The following is a 19,049-nucleotide window of genomic DNA, read 5'->3' as shown; positions in this document are numbered from 1 at the left end:
GTAAGAAGTTATACAACTTACAAGATTTTAATAAACCCTTAAATTAACCTGATTTTTTCCCTCAAGATCAGTAGTTATAAAAGAGCACAGGTCTAGTTGCCACATTTTCTACTAGAAATATACTGAAATACACAGACAAAGTTTCTATTTAAAGAAGATACCAGCTCTGCATAATTAGAGAATTATAGTAAATTGTCTTACAGATGGAAAGGATGTACATGTATACTTTTGGCACTTGTTATTAGGGAAACTTTGTTTCAGTATGAGATTTTTTATATCTGATATATAATCAACTTTATATTATCTACTCTAATGAGAACCAGAAGTAGCTTAAAATGGAAAAAAGAAATTATTCCAAGATCTCATCTGAGAAGGCAGCTTTGGCTTACTTCCCCACTAATATTGACCTTAAAAAACAAGATCTCTTCAATCCAACTGGGCCTGCATAGTCTGCTTTTTGTCTCATGGAGTATTCTGAAGGCCTCAAAGAAAGTCTTAGGTTTTATGCTAGTAACCCAATGTTATAGGGCTTCTCCTCCATGTCATTTGTAGGTAATCGTTGTAGGTAATGATTACTCTTTACTGCCTCAGTGTATTTTTATATACAGTTTTCTCCTGGATTCTATATTCTCATATGAAGAATGCTTGAAGCCATCTGTTAAGAGCTTTTCCTCAAACCCTCTCCACTAGCAAAAGGACCAGGCTTTATCACAACACACTTAATTATTAATACCTCAATCAGCAAGGCAAACATACTAGTGAGCAGAGATTACTAGAACAAGACAGTCAGTTGAACTTACTCTATATTTGTTGAACTGCCTGAATTTTTAAGCCCATCATGGATATGGAATTAGAACTGGGATCCAAACATCTCCTGCCTCCTGCCCTCTCCCCTGAATTATAACTCAGTGTAATCACAGCATCTCTTTGCCACCAATTTTCTCTAAAATTGTTATAGAATATTTGAGTCATTATGTTTGGTAGTTGTTAAATAAATATTTGCCTAGAACTAGACATACCTAAAATAAAGTGTGTGTGTATGTGTGTGTAACTAGACATACCTAAAATAAAGTGTGTGTGTATGTGTGTGTGTGTGTGTGTGTGTGTGTGTGATATCTAAAATATTTAGATATTTAGATATAGAATATTTAGATATTTAGAATATTTAGAATAAAGTGTATTAGGTATGGTGATATGGAATGTAGATATGATGGGAACACAGTGGAGGAATACTTTACCCAGTCTGAGTTAGTCAAAGAGAGGCTTCCTCTCTTAAAAAAAAATGCATAGAAATAGGCAGATGAAGTGGGGGAGGAGAGAAAAGGGTCAGTAGGAGAAAAATCAGAGGTGAGAAATTGCATGACGTATACAGGTAGCTGTAAACAGATGTGTGTTGCTAATGCAGTGTTTGAAACAGGGATGGTGAGAAGAGAAACTCACATGGTAGTTAGGGGTCTCATCTTGGAAGGCCATGTTAGCCACATGAGTGTAAGTTTGATGGTGAAGGCAAAGTTCCATGGGCATGGAGACCCTGCTGGTCTTGTTCATTCCATGTTCCCAACATTGTACATTTATCTGACCCACAGGTCCTGGTCCTCAGCAGAGGTTTTTTGAGTAGATGAAATGAAATAGAATGAAAAAAAAAAAAGGATTTAAGTGGAAGATTTGTGTGGATCAGTTTAGATTTTTGGCAATTTGTTCTAGCAGCAGCCTTAGAGGTGGAGCCAAGGAGAATAAATGTGGAGTGAAGGAGACCAGTAATGATGGGAAAAGATGAGGATCTGAAGTCGGGCAGTGGTCAATCACAGGGATGAATTTGAGACATATTGGAAGACTAAATATGTCGGACCTGGTGTTTGTGTGGCTGTGTGGCTGTGAGAAAAAAAGGAAAGGTAGGAGGCCTGTGTTATGGTAGTTGCCATCATTTAATTTAAAGAATACTAGGAGAAGAGTTCTCTAAGGAAAGAATCAATTTCAAGTTTTTCTGAAAACATATTAGAATTTAAATTTCTTTCACTTTTGCTTTAAAAAAATGAACCCATGGATAAATTCTAACAGGTTTTCAACTAAGATCTTCTAGAACTTTAAATTTTTCAAATATTTTGTGGGTATTGTATTAGCATTAGGTGAGAACATAATCTAAAAGCATGGGCACCTCTCCTTTAAAAGACTTTTCTGATAACACCAAAACATTTTGGCATAATTAGTTACCACTTTTTTTTAAATTTTTTTTAACATTTATTCATTTTTGAGAGACAGAGCACAAGCTGGGGAGGGGCAGAGAGAGAGGGAGACACAGAATCTGAAGCAGGCTCCAGGCTCCGAGCTGTCAGCACAGAGCCCCATGCAGGGTTCATGGGGCTTGAACTCACAAACCGCGAGATCATGCCCGGAGCTGAAGTGGGACGCTAGACCGACTGAGCCACCCAGGTGCCCCACCACTTTTTCTTTACATACAAATTTTAGTAGAGAGAGAAATATGTTAATTGTTCATTCTTTCCTCCCTTTTGCTTTCCTTCCCCCACCCCCATATTCCTCCTCTGAGTTGAGCATTCTGCAGTGAACAGGGGGTGGAATCAGCCCCCACATGGAGCTTCACTCAGAGTGGCCTTTGAAAGCTTCTCCACTTTGCAAGGGAAAACAGCAATGCTTAGAGGCCAAGGAGAATTCCAAATAAACAGCATTCCTACTTCTGTTTCTCAGTCTGGTTGTAACATTTGGTGAGGGGCGAAAACAAATCCAGCAGAACAAAGGGCCACCCTTCATTTGAACCTAAAGTTCAAATAATGTTAAATATAATTGTACTCAGATGGTTAAAAATATTGTTAAAATATGTAATTCTTGTACACTGAAGATTTATAAGAAGTATGGTTAATGTTCTTTCTTTCTCAGTCTTTGGCACTGGCTCTCTTCCTCTTCTAAATATATCTTTTATTATCTCAGGATATTCCTTTAGGATGAGTAACTTCATTCTCTCACATTTCAGAGTAAAATCTTTCAGCCCAAATAAGTTTGGTTCTAGACATGGTTATGGGGCATCCAGCTGGCAACCAGGATATACAAAGCTGAAGCTTGGGGCAGAAGCAGGGCTCTGCGTAGCAGTCCTTTGCAGAGACAATGCCCTGAGAAGCAGGGGTCATCCAGGGAGAGCGTGTGGAGGACCACCGACAGAAAACCAGTGATGAAACCCAAACATCAACATACACAGAAGAGGAAGAGCAGGCCTTACAGGGACAGAGCAACTTGGTCAGAGAGGGCAGAGGAGGACCTGGAGAGACATATCTCAGGAGGCAGGGCTAAAGAGAAGTTCAAGAAGGAAGGAGGCAGACAGCAAGACAAGCAGCAAGCAAACCCACTTCTTTCTCATTAGCCTTGCCTCCTCAACCTGGCGTCTTCACAGTCCCTCTCACACGACTCTTCTGAACCACGAGGGAAGATGTTAGGTGGTCCACCATTGTTTCTGTACTTATGTTAATGATTTATGCCATGTGAAGAATACAGTTTCCTCTGTGTGCAAGTATGACATTGGATTAGGCTCTTTTAACGTCACTTCCATCTAGTTTGTTTATAGGCTTTGTGGCTTTTAATGGTCTTTTCCTGTAAGGAGCTACAATTAATTTGACTATAATGTGAGTGTTTCAATAGTCATTATTTTTGTGGTTACCCGGCAGATTTCACCATTGTTTACTCGGGGATATTTTTTAGTCCACTCTGCTCCTTGTTCAGGATGTAACAGATAAATACCTTGCTCAGAGCCAAACAGAAATAGTTTAGATTCCACTTCCATGGACTTTCTACTTTGTTGTTTGCATTAAGAGAACTCCTAACAATTTTGAGAAGGATAAACAGAAAAGTTTATTTTATTGTACAGTGTTCTGAGTAGGACAGTGCTGCCTGTCTGATTCATATCAGTTCTGGTCTGTATTTTATCCACAGAATCATGCAGTTCTGTTGTTCCCCGGATAGATGGTGGTTTAGATATGTTTCCCCCACTGCAAAATGCAGTTCACATGTAGGATTCAAACCCCTTAATCTAGGCATGAGTAGTACTTCTACTGAGGCATTCTCATTGTGTTAAGTTTTACTTGCCCATTCTTCCTAGGGAAAGATTTTGTTATCAGTCTTAAAGATCATCATAGTAAAGAAGTGATTTTAAAAAATCATTCCTTTTGGTTCACAGGTATACGGGTCTGTGTAAAGATAAAGTAAGACGGATCTAATAATACTATACTTTTTATCAGGCAAATGTCAAAACTCGCTATAAGCCTTATTTCCTATGGCATTTTGGTGAATTCTCTTTGATTCTGCTTCTTTTATTTATGAAAAAAACTAAGATATAAAGAAATAAAGAATTTTATCCAAAGCCGCACAGGCATTAGATATGAGTAACCTTGGTAATGCTGATGCAACAACTTGACTTTTTCCTCTAAGCTTGCTTAAAATATTGATAGAGCCCTTGAAAGCTTTATCATCCACTTTTCTTTTTTTCCTCACATAGCATCGATTTCTATTTTTTTAACTTTAAAAATTCACATAGCACAATTGTTAAGAAGTTCAAAAGTAACTTTCTTAAATTTGGCTTTTCACCTAAATTTTATATTTTTTTTTTTTTTTTTTTTTTGGGGGGGAGCTTAATGCCAGCAGAATTAACAGCTGGTGTATTTTTTTTTTTATTTATATATGAAATTTATTGTCAAATTGGTTTCCATACAACACCCAGTGCTCATCCCAAAAGGTGCCCTCCTCGGTACCCATCACCCACCCTCTCCTCCCTCCCACCCCCCATCAACCCTTAGTTTGTTCTCAGTTCTCAACAGTCTCTTATGCTTTGGCTCTCTCCCACTCTAACCTCTTTTTTTTTTTTTTTTTTTGTTCCCCTCCCCCATGGGTTTCTCTTAAGTTTCTCAGGATCCACATAAGAGTGAAACCATATGGTATCTGTCTTTCTCTGTATGGCTTATTTCACTTAGCATCACACTCTCCAGTTCCATCCACGTTGCTACAAAAGGCCATATTTCATTTTTTCTCATTGCCACGTAGTACTCCATTGTGTATATAAACCACAATTTCTTTATCCATTCATCAGTTGATGGACATTTAGGTTCTTTCCATAATTTGGCTATTGTTGAGAGTGCTGCTATGAACATTGGGGTACAAGTGCCCCTATGCATCAGTACTCCTGTGTCCCTTGGATAAATTCCTAGCAGTGCTATTGCTGGGTCATAGGGTAGGTCTATTTTTAATTTTCTGAGGAACCTCCACACTGCTTTCCAGAGCGGCTGCACCAATTTGCATTCCCACCAACAGTGCAAGAGGGTTCCCGTTTCTCCACATCCTCTCCAGCATCTATAGTCTCCTGATTTGTTCATTTTGGCCACTCTGACTGGCGTGAGGTGATACCTGAGTGTGGTTTTGATTTGTATTTCCCTGATAAGGAGCGACGCTGAACATCTTTTCATGTGCCTGTTGGCCATCCGGATGTCTTCTTTAGAGAAGTGTCTATTCATGTTTTCTGCCCATTTCTTCACTGGGTTATTTGCTTTTCGGGTGTGGAGTTTGGTGAGCTCTTTATAGATTTTGGATACTAGCCCTTTGTCCGATATGTCATTTGCAAATATCTTTTCCCATTCCGTTGGTTGCCTTTTAGTTTTGTTGGTTGTTTCCTTTGCTGTGCAGAAGCTTTTTATCTTCATAAGGTCCCAGGAATTCACTTTTGCTTTTAATTCCCTTGCCTTTGGGGATGTGTCGAGGAAGAGATTGCTACGGCTGAGGTCAGAGAGGTCTTTTCCTGCTTTCTCCTCTAAGGTTTTGATGGTTTCCTGTCTCACATTCAGGTCCTTTATCCATTTTGAGTTTATTTTTGTGAATGGTGTGAGAAAGTGGTCTAGTTTCAACCTTCTGCATGTTGCTGTCCAGTTCTCCCAGCACCATTTGTTAAAGAGACTGTCTTTTTTCCATTGGATGTTCTTTCCTGCTTTGTCAAAGATGAGTTGGCCATACGTTTGTGGGTCTAGTTCTGGGGTTTCTATTCTATTCCATTGGTCTATGTGTCTGTTTTTGTGCCAGTAAATTTTATATTATTTTTTAAAGACCCAACTGTACTGCATATAATACAGCTAATAAATAATGCAGACAATGTTCATCAATACTGAGAAAAATGACACATTTACTTTTGAAAAGTTTGTTTTCAAAAACTGAACCCATCCTTTAGCGTCTTTTTGTTTGTTTGTTTGCTTGTTTGTTTTTGTTTTTACTTTTTCCTGGTTGCTGCTAATTCCATAAAGGATCGATAGCATATCAGTTGATGTATAGTATGGCAAAATGAAAAATAAAAATTACATTATTCCTTTTATCCAAAACTAATTGCTATTACTTAAAATGTTCCTTCTGGTATTAATAGCCCATGTGAAATTCTTAGAGATTCAGAAGAGACTTTAACTCAGATATATGGATAAGGATTGATTTCTGTAATCGATGTACTATGAAATGCGTGTGTAAAGTCTGAGAAGATGGTAGGGAGGGATATGTACTAGCCATTCTCTACATAACTTTCTTCGTCTTTAAAGGATCAGCATTTATTAGGTTGACATCAAATACCTGAGAGCAAATTTTGCCATAATGACTAAATCTGAACTTTGCTGTAGTATTTGAGATACCCCAAAATCAAATATAACTGAAAATTCTGACCCATTGTCATTTATTGAATAGTCCTGGTAACTTTTATGATAGCAAAGCGTTTTAAACAAATGATGGTATTTTACAGATGAATGAAAAATGAGAGCCTCGTCTAAGGATTCCCCTTTTCATGGCTATTGCTTATCCACCCTTCCTCCTGATGGTAGAAAACAAGCAGGGCACAGTGGGAAGAGGAGGCCCCCAAAGTCTAGCACTCAGGCCCTGGACTCTCAGTCCTAGTGTGTGGCGTAGAAAGATGAAAATCAAAAGCCATTGAGTTGGAGTGGTGCTGAGGTCATCGCTCAGTAACCAAGTTTCCCTTCAAGCTTTCGCCTCCATCTGCTTTCCTTTTCTGTGATTGATCCCTCCATCTACCCAGGTTGGGAGCTTTGCTTTATTTAGTGCATTGGATGTTAGCCCCATGTCCAAACATTTATTGTGTCTTATTGATTCTACCCCTTTGGCCAATCTTCTCACTGCAGCCTAACCCTCAATTTATGCTAAGATCGTCTCTCACCTAGGTTGCTATAATGCCTCCTACTTGGACTCAGCACCATCAGCCCTGCTCCTCCCTCCCACCCTTTCCCCACCAGCTCCTCTTGCACATACACATAACCCATGTTTCAACCACTGATGTTCCTAACAAAGAAGTCTCATCATGTCAGGCCCTTGTTTAAAATCTGCCCTTGACTCCCCTTCAACTTTAGGTCAAGTCTGAGCACATTAACATGACTTATAAGACCTGCATTGGTCTTGTTCAAGTTTACTTCTCCAGGAACATTTCTCACCCCAGAGACATACATTGGTCAAGACTGAAATTCTTTCAGTTCAGGGCACCATGCCTGCTCTAGCTGAAGGCCTGGCCTCATGTGTACTTCCCTCTACTTAAAACATGCATGGAACCAGCTCCTCCTCTTCTACTTCATTCCTACCTTTTGCCTAGCTGAATCCTACTCCAGGTTTTCAGTTTAGTCCCTTACTTTTTCAAAAAAACCTAACTGGACACCCATGAAAGAGCTCCCTTAGTATAGCCAGTATTACTCCTATCATCACACTTGTCATGCTCTCTTTTAAATGCCTCTATTTTCAAGTGGACCTGTCACAGGCAGTTAGCTCCACAATGGCAGGGACTAACTGAGGGTTTCTCGTCCATTGTTACATGCATAGTACCTAGTACAGTGTGTGGCTTATAATCAGCCATCATTAAATGTCAGATGATGTTTGGATAGATGAATTTCATACCAAGTCATCAGTAAAAGTAGAATGAGGGAAATAGGTACCAAAGCAGATATGGAGCCATATCAAAGGGATCCAAGGACCAGGAAGGCTGAGAAAGAACAGCACTGGCAAGTAGAAAAGCAGGCAGGCCTGCCCTGTCCTGTCCCATTGTATGCAAGGTCCGAGACAAGGATAAAAATTGATGCCCATGTTTACCTATTATAAACTATTATAAAGTTTAAAAATCAAGGCACTAGGGGCGCCTGGGTGGCGCAGTCGGTTAAGCGTCCGACTTCAGCCAGGTCACGATCTCGCAGTCCGTGAGTTCGAGCCCCGCGTCGGGCTCTGGGCTGATGGCTCAGAGCCTGGAGCCTGTTTCCGATTCTGTGTCTCCCTCTCTCTCTGCCCCTCCCCCGTTCATGCTCTGTCTCTCTCTGTCCCAAAAATAAATAAACGTTGAAAAAAAATTAAAAAAAAAATAAATAAAAATCAAGGCACTAAGCTGCTATACAAAGTATATTTCATCCTTTTATCCTGACAAATGTATATTCATAAAAACCTGAGAAGGCCAGGTTTTATTTTAGAATTCCCAGACATGTCAGAGTTCTGTGCCAGAACAGGGAAGCACAAAGTGGCTCCTGTCCCACCCTCTTTTTTTTTTGTCCTGGACCAGTCCTATACTGTAGGAGTATGGACCTCCAATCCCGGCTGCCAAGCTCTACCTATGGAAAACAGCCATTCTGGTCCCACATAGGTATTATCTGCCTCAAGGGAGAGAGGTCTAGAAGAAACCTATGTAGGTCCTGGAAGTAGTTCCAGGGCCATTTGAGGATGAACATATGGAATCCCAGATACCCAGAATGTGGCTTAGAAGTGGGGGGAGGAGAGGGTAGACACCATGTGGACCAATCCCCTTGGTCTACAGTCTGGGGAGAGGCCTGGTCAGAGAGGGTTGTGTCTAAGGATGATATTGCAAGCAGTTGACCTGGATTTATTCTGGAGCTTATACTCCTGGTGTATTCCAAGTGTGTATCTGTGAGGGTGTAGCATTATCAAGAACTGTCTAATAATGTATTTTTTAAAAACCCATTCAAATACATGAATATACTTTGAAGGTTGTAGATAACATCTTTCCTAACTAACCTCTTGTTTCTACTTCAAGACCAGTCTACTTCAAGACTCTCTGTTCTGTTCTATTCTGGGAAGGAGCTAAAAACACAGTCTTTCCAGCTAAAACAGATTCTGAGTTGTGAATTGGTTTAAGTTCTGAGTTGTCCATTTACTGGCTGTGGAGCCCTGGGCAGAGTTCTTCATCTGATGGGTGGAGGTAATAAAATCTTCCTCTAGGGTTATAGCTGAAGTACATGAGGTTAAAGTCTTTAAAAGGCTTAGCTCAAGTAAATGCTCAACAGATCATAGTGCTGTCATCATCATCATAATCACTGTCATTATTTTTACAGCTGTTATTCCTTATTGTCGGTAACTATTGCAATGACCTTGGGCAAGTCATGTAACCTCTGAGAACCTCAATTTCTTCATCCATAAAATGAGGTCTTTGGAGCAGAGGATAACTAAAATTCTGCCCAGTTAAGAGCAGGGACTTTTTGGAGTTCTTTCTTTTTCAGTTTACATTATACCTGAACTTGACCCCAGGCTACATTGTAAATTGTTAGTGGAAGTTCCTGCTATGCATATAGTATCACTAGGAGTCCTATTTTAAGCAAACCTTATATTGAAAATCTAAATCTTTCTTAAAAACTGGAAAAGTTTGGATTAAATATGCAGTTTATGAGGCAAGTATTTGCTTTACAGAAAGATTCGTTGTAGAGTTCCTTTGCTCACTGGTTCTTCTAGTACATTAAAAATCAAATTTGATTTGCAAAAAGATATTCTTTGCCTGGAACTATTAAGAAACAACTATTAAGATTAAAAATCTCTGAATCATAGAATCCTTTGAAAATTGGTTACATCTGATTCCACTTTCCCCAAAAATGAGCATGGTTGCAAATATTTGCATAGAATTCTTGGAGAGGGGGAGTCCATGGATCCTAATTTAAGAACCCAAAACAAAAACATAAAGCAAAAACAAAGCCAACGAAAATGGAATGTGCCGAGGATATTGGAGTCATTTCTAAATGCAGACCTCCAAACACCTGGCCCTTTTCAGTTTTAGAGAAAGAGAGAATTAACATTTATTGAAGGCATAGTCTGTGCCAGACACTGTGCTAAGCATTTTATATGTGTTATGATGTTCTTCTACTTGCAAACCTAAAAAAGGTAGGTATTTCTGTTGAGAAAAATGAGGTTCAGATAGTAACTCGCCAAAGTGACATCTTTAGTTAATAAATAGTAGAAGCAAAATTTGAACTGGACTCTGACTCTAAAGCGACTACAACACAAGAAAAAGCCCTAAATTCCTTCACATCTCTTCTCAAGCTCCCAAATCTTTATAAAAGATAATCACAGAACTTCAGAGATTTCTCTTCCTTAGAGAACTTCTTACAGAGGAACGCCCTAAGCCAACTTCATGTTGACCATCACATGATCCCTTGCCCATGGTGTGTGCTGTTTCACTGGAGCTGGGCTGACTTACTTGTAGGGGTGCTAAGCTGCTGTTGGGATGGGATGCAGCAGGCAGAGAGCTGAGGGATGATGGATTCTGTTTGCTGGATGTGATTCAAAAGTTCTGATCCTCTACGTGCCCCAGTAAGGGTTTCAGCTGACATCTGTGTAAAATAGTTGTCAGCTGAGGAGCACAGAAGTGGCCTGTCAGACTCAGAATGTCCCATTTGCCAAGTCTCACATGAGAAAAGTGAAGACAGGTCTCACGGGGAAAAGAAGACCTGCTTTCCAAAAGATTTATTACATAAGGGTCATGTTGCATAACATGTGCTATGCCCAGTAGACACCACTCCTCCTTGATTCATTCATATTTTGCAAGGTAACTAATTAATCTCTTTAAAAAGGAGAGAATAGATGGAGGAGAACAAACAAGGGGCCTTATGTGAATGACAAAACAAGCTGAGTCTTCTTGGAATTCTGTCTTGGTTCTATAAGCTAATATTGAACTTTCTTTGTAAACAGCCTGACCAAATACTGTGCAGAAATCACTGAGGTTTGTACACTTTAAGACCTTATATATCAAGGTGAGGTCTGTATCCTCATGTTCTAACCTGTCAAAACAAGAACATTCTTGGTGAGTTGGAAATAACAATCGCAAATCCATTTTTGGTTTCAAGTAATTTTAGGATATGCTATCTTATCACCTCAGACTTCACAGTGTGTCCTAGAAAAGCATGCTGTTTTCACAGTGATATTAAAGGCACAGTGAGATTTGGTATTTGATTTAGATTATCCTCATGATTTCCCACACGATATAGAACTGCTTCACGAAGTCACTTGCTGCTAAGCATTTCAGACCTTTATGTGGCAGTAATGAGAAAAACAACTGCTTGGAAATGTTTAGGAGTAAAACATGCATATTTAGAAGTAGCTGACATTTGATATGTAATTTTTCTTATATGCTATGTATGATGCAAGGCATTCTCTGCCTAGCGTGAAGACAGTGCCTTCTTTTTATATCAGCAAGGCAGCATAGCATAGTGGTCAAAGCAGGGACTCTCGGACCAGACAATACGGGTTTGAACGCCAACTCTGCCACTTACCTGCTTTGTGATCTTGAGCAAGGTACTTAGTCTTTGTGTGCCCTGTTTTCTCATCTACAAAATGTCAGTAATAGTAAGTTCCTCCCTTGCTGTGTTAATGTGAAGATCGGGTGAATTAATACGTGCATAATGTGCTTAGAAGAGTGTCGGCATATAATAAACGTTATGTTTTAGCCACTGTTACACAAATGTGTGAAGATGACTAATAAACCCTACAGTGGGTGTTAGAGGGTTCAAAAAAGAAGTTGATTTGTCCTTCGTTCAGAATAAGGCTTTACCTGAGTTTCTTTGTATCTCTGTATTCAGAAAGCGCTAACTAGGATGGCTTCTGTTCTCTTGTTTTGTCTGCATATCAGTCAGTGATCCCATAACATCTGTAGGCAAAGGATCCTCATGTACCTACAAATGGAAATGTGCACCAAATACTTGGTAGATTGAATAAATACCATGTCTCATATATCATACTCTTGCCAAATGTATGTCAGCCCTGTGATAATGATATACCTTTATTTTAAATGTTCCTGACTTCATATCAGCACTGTATATAATCAGTGAATACTCAGGGGAAAGAAAAGAATAACAATATCTGGGGAGTCCTTCAAATCATTTGATGCATAAAAAGTATCTTCATACTTGTAAAGGCTGGGGAATTATAGTCATTCATTCATTCAAAATCTGTATTGAGTGCCTATCTGCGGCCTAGCACTGTTCCAGAGCCGGGAATAAAACACCTAGAATATAGCTGCTTCTGTCATGGAGATTATATTCTAGTAAGAGGAGACAATAAACAAGTAAACGAATAAAACAAAATAATTTTAGAAACAAATAAGTGGATGGCGTAAATAAAACAGAACCATATAATAGAGGAAACACCTTGCTGAAGACCTCAGCTGAAACACAACTGAATTTGGGGATGAGAATTCCCAAAACAAGAAAGGGAACAAGAAAGGCAAAAGCCTTGAGATAAGAGTGAATTTGACATGTTCAAGAAAGAGAAAAGAAGCTTGGGTCTTGAAAGGGGGAAGGGTGGGCAAGTGCAGGTGATACAAGGTGGGGTTATGTAAGTAAGCAGAGGCTTAATCATGTGGCAAATGTAGGCCATGGTAAGGAAAGATTTTATCCAAAGTGTGGTGGGAAGCCATTATGCACTGGAATAACACGATAAGATTTGTATTTTTAAAGTTTGTTTATCTGCTGTGAGGAGACCAAGTATAAGGGAACATAAATGTTCCCAGAAAGATCCATTCAGAGCCATTAGCTGTGGTCCAGATAGATGCTGATGGCTTGGACTAGGAGGTGGCAGTGACATGGAGAGAACCAGAAAGATTTGTAATATGTGCTGGGAGTACAACCAGGACTTGGTAATAGTCCGGAAATAGGTGGTGAGCCAAAGGAGAAACCAAGGAATCATGTATTTTAAGGTCTTACTTAAGTCCTGCCCTCACAGTGAAACTTCTCCAGCCATTCTAACTCACTTCTCTCTCCTTTTGGTGGAGCAGTTGTTTTTTGAGCTCATAATATGTATAAGGCACAGTTCCTAGTGTTTAGGATACATTAGTGAACAAAAGACATATCCCTGCCCTTGTGAGGTTGTATTCTCTCCTGTACTACTTCTTTCCCTGGGCCTATGATTCACACTAAATTGTATGTGTCTTTGTATTATTCTCTAAGTGTTTCAGATATATTATTTTTGTTCTGCAATTAGTCACCTTCTCAAGGACCAAGGACCCCAGTTCTCAGTTTATCATGATGTCTAGCTCACTACTGGGTGGGGGGGAGGGGAGCAAAAGTAACAGTGAAAATATGTCTTCTTTGTTGATAATAATGTCTTGTTTATAGGCTTGCCTACTTTAAATAAATTTGTGAAAATCCAAAATTGCAATTCAGATAATTGGAAAGGCAATCATTTTTCCATTAAAAAGGGATTATTTACTCACTGAAGAGTTACTTTAAAATAACAGACTCCCCTAATGAACGTAATTAAAAGTTTGTTAACAGGCCATCATGTATTTGTCAGGGGATGTGGGCAAAGGAACTGAAGCTAGAGTATCAGGGGCCACAATCAATTTAAAATTAATCCAAAATGAAGACAAAGAAGCTGAAATTTAGAATTGTAATTAAAGAAGAAAATAATTTCTGATTTCTGAAAATTTAAACATATTGACTTTATAGGAGACTTTCATTTTCTAAATTTACCATTTATAATCGACAGTTATAAATTGATTCTTTAACCAGAGCACATTCATCCTGGCAATGAAAAGTAATCATCTGAATACACACAAAAAAATTGGCTTCTGGTTATAACTTTTGGAGTATGCCTTAAAATATGAAGAAGAAAACAAAATTCATGGTGTTATGTTTTATAAAGGAGTTTGAGCACTTCATAAGCACTCATAGAATATTGACTCCTTTTCCTGACCCCTTGTAGTAATGTTGGCATTGAGGTACTCTTGCTAATGTAATGTTCTAGCTACTACACCTGTCTGGTGGGTTAATTAACTTTGGAGCACTATTCCAGGAATCCAGTGAACGTTTAGGACTTTATTTATGTGAAAAATGCTTCTAGGTTCTAGAATAACTTTAAACCCAAGGTTAAGAAAACACCCCATTTATAAGGGGCCCTCTAAAACTTGTTTCTGTATATCTCACCATGTTTCCTCTTTGAAGATCATCATAATTACCAAGGGGAAAGAAAACCTTTAATCAGGTAGTATGCAGCAGCACAGTTCATGTAAGAGTATACATGCCATTCCTCTTACCTCATTCATTCATTCGGTACATTTGTTGAGTGCTTTCTCTTGGCAAGTCCCTAGGCAAAAGCAGCACATCATGTTTGTCCCTAACCCGGAAGAGCTTATAGCTTCTTGGGGGAAAGGATACACAATAGAATGACTTAAATACTGTAAAGGACATATTAGTGAAATGTATCACAGGTTCAAAGGAGAACGAGATACTTTATTCTGATGGAAGTAGAAAGACTTCCTAGAAGAGATGGCATTTAAAATGCCACTTGAGGGGTGCCTGGGTTGTTCAGTTGATTAAGCCTGCGACTTAGGCCTAGGTCGTGATCTCACGGCTCCTGAGTTCGAGCCCCGGATCAGGCTGTGTGCTGACAGATCAGAGCCTGGAGCCTGCTTCAGATTCTGTGTCTCCCTCTCTCTCTGCCCCATCCCCACTTGCACTCTGTTCTCTCTGTCTCTCAAAATGAATAAACGTTAAAATTTTTTTAATAAAAAATAAAATAAAATAAAATAAAATAAAATAAAATAAAATAAAATGAAATGAAATGAAATGAAATGAAATGAAATGCTACTTGAGGGTAGAATGAGAAGGGACAGAAAGGCAAGGGCATCCTGGGAAGCCTAAGCAAAGTGATAGAACTAAGAAAGTATGTATATATAAGAGCCAACCAGTGCTTCATGCAGTAGACATTTCTAGAGCAACTACTTACTAGGTGTAGGGCACCAAAAAGCCAGAGACAGAAAGAAAAACATTTTGTCCTTGCCCTTGAGAAATAGTTCAGTTTAGCATATCTTAGAAAGTTTTCAGTTAAGAACAATGAGGGATGCTGAACTGAGATGTTGTAATTGTATACTCTGGTGATGGTTTTGGTGATGGTGATGGTAATGCCTATCATTTGCTAAATCCTTCAATGTGCTGTATGCGCTACTAAGAATTTACATGCACTAGTTCCTTCAGGTCTCCTCATGAGATATGATTGGTGTTTTTATTCCTACTTGTCAGCTGAGAAAACAGGCTTAACAAGTCAATTAATTCATTTAATGTTGCCCAGCTGGTAAGTAGCAGAGTAGAGATTTGAACAGGTGTACAGTATTGGATTTCAGAGCCTGTAACTCACTAAGGGGAACAATGGAAGACATTTTTTTTTTTAATTTTTTTTTTTTTTCAACATTTATTCATTTTTGGGACAGAGAGAGACAGAGCATGAACGGGGGAGGGGCAGAGAGAGAGGGAGACACAGAATCGGAAACAGGCTCCAGGCTCCGAGCCATCAGCCCAGAGCCCGACGCGGGGCTCGAACTCACGGACCGCGAGATCGTGACCTGGCTGAAGTCGGACGCTTAACCGACTGCGCCACCCAGGCGCCCCACAATGGAAGACATTTGAATAGGCAAATGATAGATTTGAGCTGCCCTTCCCAAGAATTCACTTAACCACAGGGGGAATACCGTGATTAAAGAATTCTAGTAGTAAGCAGCCAATGAGGATCTAAATGACGGTAATGGTAATAGGTATGAAAAGGGGAAGGAGGTGGAAGATGTCCTAAAGATAACTAACTTGATTTAGGGGCAAGGAAGAGGGTAAAGTTAAATACCATTCTTCAAGTTTTAGAGTCTATATAACCAGAAAACTCATGGTCCAGGGCAGTGAAATAAAGACCACCAGAGGAAGAATGTCCCTTCTGGTGATGGAGGGGAGCTGGTGTGACTAGTTTAATTTTGTACAAGTTGAACTTGAGATGCCAAGGGGATAATACAGGTGCGAGGAGTCCAGCAGGTGTTCAGAAATACAAGAGCTGATCTTGGAAAAGAGGTGTTTAGATATAGGAGCGTATTCTAGCAATGGTACACTGAGGTCAAGGAGGACTGATAAAGGACTTCAAAACCATAGTTTTATTAAGATGGGGAAATCAGAAGCCAGATTTATGAAGTGAAAAGGATAGTAAAAAAAAAGTGAAGAAGGAAGTAGGCTATGCTAAAAGGAACTGAAGTTAAGGGAAATGAGAGAATGGCTGGTAGACTAAAAGGCTAACAGAAATAAGGGAAGTTTTCTTTGTTTTCTTTAAGAATGAAATGACTTGACTCAAGAACGATGGTAACTTAGGGAGTTAAATTTTGTAATCAGTGGGGCTGCACTAACTCAAGGGCATACGTGATGGGTTAGCCAGGTAAGAGATGCCTGGTGACTCCTTGAGAGTCATTCAGACTCTTGTCACCCCCTTTAGATCACCACTTAAATGCCACCTCTCTGCTAAGGCCTTTAGCTTTCCCATAGAAGCTTAAGTTCTCTATCATGTTCTCCTACCGCTTTTAGTACATATATGCATGCACCATGGACCAGTGGCTCACAATGATCAGTGTGTTTCACATCACCTGGAGGGCTGGTTAAAACACAGATTTCTGAGGGGCATCTGGGTGGCTCAGTCAGTGAAGCATCCTACTCTTGATTTTGGCTCAGGTCATAATCTTGCGGTTCGTGAGATCAAGTCCTGCATTTGACTCCATGCTGTGAGCGAGGAGCCTGCTTGGGATTCTTTCTCTCCTTCTTTCTCTGCCCCCACCTTTTCCCCTTCTCTCAAAATAAATAAATAAGCTTAAAAACAACAACAACAACAACAACAACAACACAGATTTCTGAGTCCCACTCTCAGAGTTTATAATTCTGGGATGGAGCCTGGAAATTTGCTTTGCTTTGCTTCTCAGGTGATGCTGACGCTTCTGGTTTGGGGACCGCACTTTGTATACTACTAAAGTAAACGAAGGACCTATGGGAGGTACACATAAAGGTTTGGGAGTTTGAGTATGGACTAGTATGTCAGACCTAGAAATGTTCTGGAAAATACTCCAGGAATCAGGCATGATTTAAGGGCAGGCAAAAAAGAATGGAATTATTTGCCTGGCTCCATGAAAGAAAAATACTTCTAAGGAAGTAACAACATAATCCCTACTGAACACAGTTTTCTTAGGAGGGGTCTAGATTTTTTAATTTAGGTGTAGATTTTTAAAAATAAAAAATTAAGGGTGCCTGGGTGGCTCAGTCGGTTGAGCGTCCGACTTGGGCTCAGGTCATGACCTCGCAGTTCATGAGTTCGAGCCACGCATTGCCTCTGTACCGACAGCTCAGAGCCTGGAGCCTGCTTCCGATTCTGTGTCTCCCTCTCTCACTACCCCTCCCCCACTCTCTCACTCTCTTTCAAAAATAAATAAACATTTAAAAAAAATTTTTTTAAATAAATAAAAATTAAAATTAAAAATTAAAGTGAAAACCACAGCAGTGACTATAAGTTTATTTTAATCATGAACAACTAAATATTATGTGAGCAAGAAGTGCACAATTGCTATTTGGGGAGAAATAAGTATAGAGCTGGCATACTATGTTCCATTTAGAATGCTATTTTGTTTTATTCATAACAACTGAGATCATGGGGCTTGGAGATATGCACTAATTCTAAGAGCTGGTTTTATAATTATCATTTTGATTGCTGCATGTAATTATTTCCTTAGGTTTACCTGTCCCTGATGGTTACCATGCAAATCTGACATAAGCAGATATATCAGATCTCTGGATTTGAATGGGTGCAGTTTGCTCTGTACGTCACTAAAGTGTTGGCTGTGGTTGGCAAATGTGCTAAGTTGCACAACCAAAGGTGCAAAATCCTTCCTGACATTTAACAGATCAATCATTTCAAGTTTCTTTCATTCAGTCAAATGTCCACTAAGCGAATTCATCAATATCAATGACAATCAGCCTAGCATAAGCAAAATAACCAGTAAGTCATAGTCATACTGCATAACACGGACGTAACAGAAGCTTATTATGATCACATGGTCAGATGCCACTAGATGAAGAGTGAAATTAGACATATGAGTACATAATGTATCCTTTTAGTTCCAAGCCTATACAACTGCTAATTTCACCATGAAAATTCTCCCACATGATTGAAATTAGGTTTTTGACATTGAAAAGCATAAACATCCCTATTAATGTTATCAATATCAAATTGTTACCTGCTTTAGTCTTTTTTAATTATATGCTGTGAATCTTTATTTAAAACCTAAAAATGTACAGGCAAGGAAAGAAATTATTGAGGCCTAATGGTATGCAGATAAATTATTCTGGACTAACAGAATAAAAATGAAGTTCATATTTTGAGAACGTATTCCTTTTTCAAATAAAAAGCAATTTTAAAAGAAAGATTTAGTTGCCCACCCAGAAAAGAAAAAACAACAACAACAATCCCTTTAAGTCTAAGTGACACCATAAATTCCAAATTGGTATAATAAATAAATATTTTGAGAGAGTTACAGTGCTTTGTTGGGAAGGAGAGGTGAGTGTCAGATGATCTGATTTCATTTTTACTATGGCTGAGTGGTAGTTTCTGAGTAGCTGGGTACCTGGGAGCTACTCAGAAAAATTACATGAAAGAAAGTAATTGTCAGTCTTTTAGGATATATTTGGTTCAGTGTCGTCAGAAGGTAGTCTGCCCTCTCCCTGGAATCAAGTTGCAAACACTATCCTCAATAGTAATTAGAGCTAAGCGGCAATTACAGGACGTATGATTTGTTCAGACGCACTGCCTGTCGGCTGTTTCCTAGCACCACATTTCACAGAAGCACCAGGTTGAAATGATGGAATTATTTATCTCTCAATGTAATACTTCGTACAGTGCTTGAATGCAGGAGTGAACGTGGACTGTAATCTTAAAAACGAAGGTAAGCATTGCTGGCTGATCAGCATTTACACCTCAGG

The 19,049-nt window shown here is 39.2% G+C and overlaps 1 protein-coding gene across 10 annotated transcripts in view; it reads left to right on the top strand.

Annotated features, from left to right (window-relative positions):
- Positions 1-19,049, top strand: part of ZNF385B (zinc finger protein 385B) — a 429,607-nt gene that overhangs the window by 309,295 nt on the left and 101,263 nt on the right. The window contains exon 1 of one of the 10 annotated variants that reach the window (XM_086719066.1): positions 18,707-19,012. The exons of the other annotated variants lie outside the window; for them this stretch is intronic. The gene's annotated coding sequence lies outside the window, so the exon portion shown is untranslated. Of the gene's footprint in view, positions 1-18,706; positions 19,013-19,049 lie in introns of those variants that run through there. 10 annotated transcript variants of the gene reach the window in all.

This window comes from Puma concolor, chromosome C1 (genome assembly GCF_028749965.1).
Source record: "Puma concolor isolate L17-30 chromosome C1, mPumCon1.1.hap2, whole genome shotgun sequence".
NCBI classification, from domain to species: Eukaryota; Metazoa; Chordata; class Mammalia; order Carnivora; family Felidae; genus Puma; species Puma concolor.
This window is presented reverse-complemented; position numbering and strand designations above follow the sequence as displayed.